Genomic DNA, 1,852 nt, shown 5'->3' on the forward strand with positions numbered 1-1,852 from the left:
TCCCTGCGTTTCTTAGAGTAAGATGATAAGAAACGTTTTTGATCCTCGTTTTCCCAAAGTATTCAGTGATGATGTCATTTCTGTGGTGCAGGCATTCGAAGTGACCAATATAGAAATGTGATTTTTGACCCTCCCCAAGATTTTCATATTTTAGCACGTAAATATTTAATTTAGGCCTAATATAGCTATTTCAACTAAGTTTTACTCTTGTACTTTTATTTTATTACAAGAAAACGAAAATTACAAAAAAATAGGTTCATTAATGTTTTATAGTCATTTTTAACCTTGAAAAATATCAAAAAATAGTTTTGTTTTAATGGTCAGTCTTATTTGAATAATTATTTTTACTTAAGTAGGGCTAATTAATATATTTAATAATATTTTTAGTTAATTAAGGTAATTTTAAGCATAGCTAGTCATAAAGGCCCAAGTTTCTAGCCCATTCTTTAAGCCCAATACCTAATACCAATTAAGCTAATCCTAGGGACCCTTCTAGACTTTTCTTTGGAACAAAAAATAAATAAAAAGACCCTAAGAACCTAAGAGCAATTAGTACAAAAATACACATTTAGACTTACACCTATAAACCTAGAGCTGAAAGAACTAAATGAGCTAGAATATACACTGAAGAGCAGCGCCGCAATACACATGCTAGAGAACCCACGATCTTCATCTTCTTCATGGAACTTTAGACAGACCCCAACGCCATTGTTTCTCCACCACTGAAATCACCTAAAACCGTCGCCAACGGCATCCCACACCAGCGGCTGTGTCATCTTATTCAACCTTGAGCATACAGCAGCAACCCTAGGACCCCTAACCTAGCAAGGAAGCTTCAGCCGCTAATCACCCATCGAGAGCAGCTGCTGCTCTTTTCGTCTTCCTCCTCCAGTAGCTCGCCGGATTAACGAGCACCAGTGAGCAACAACGAACCAGAACACCAAACGCTTCTGCTCATCGCCGTCCTCCACCAGCCCACAATCTTAACTCCATCACCTCACACCAAAACCCGCTGGAAACAAGCAGCAATAGCTACCATAACTAGCCGGAAATCCAGCACAAACATTAAGCAGAAACTAAGATGGATGTGATCTGAACTGCTGTTCGACGTTGATTCCGATTCGAGCCCTGTTTCCGTTCTAGGTGGAAAGGCACAATAATGTTTTTATTTCCGGTCTGTCGAGGTCGAAGAAAGTACTCTCCTGTTCGAGTAGGATTCGAGGTCGCCGGTTGGTTGTTCCGTTCGACGTCACCGGTCGTGGTTCTGGCTTCGGGTTCATTATTCCCGTTGCTGTCCTTGTCTTGATTTACAAGGGAATTTTCAAAGAGTTCGTAAGTCCCTTTTTTCCTTTTTCATTTGGATATGTTTTTTTGTTTAGTATCTTGTTTTATTTTCTTAGTTCTTTAATAAATATGTACTATTGGTTTCTACTGTATTATGCTTTTGTATTGTGATATTCCTTTTTTGGTTTTGATGATGATTCTAAGAGACTGTTTGGATGGGCTTGTTTTAAGTGACTTTTAAGCCAAAATAGCTTTTAAGCCATAAGTTCGGAATTCTAGCTTTTTGCTTTTGGCTTGTTTTTGTCATTTTAGCTTAGAAACAAGTGCTTAAAAGCACTTTTTTACTTTATCCAAACACTACAAAATGGCTTAAAAGCTATTTTGACTTAAAAGCACTTAAAACAAGCCAATCCAAACGGGCTCTAAATTTTATTGTTGAATAATTTGTAACAAATTAACCTTTTCGTTAGGAAAATATGTGGGCACAAGTAAGAAAGTGTATTGTTTCTTGGCCTGTTTGGTTTGAATTATTTAGGAAATTTATTCTTAGATAAATGGTAAAATATAA

The sequence above is a fragment of the Nicotiana attenuata genome, chromosome 9 (assembly GCF_001879085.1).
Source record: "Nicotiana attenuata strain UT chromosome 9, NIATTr2, whole genome shotgun sequence".
Classification (NCBI taxonomy): Eukaryota; Viridiplantae; Streptophyta; class Magnoliopsida; order Solanales; family Solanaceae; genus Nicotiana; species Nicotiana attenuata.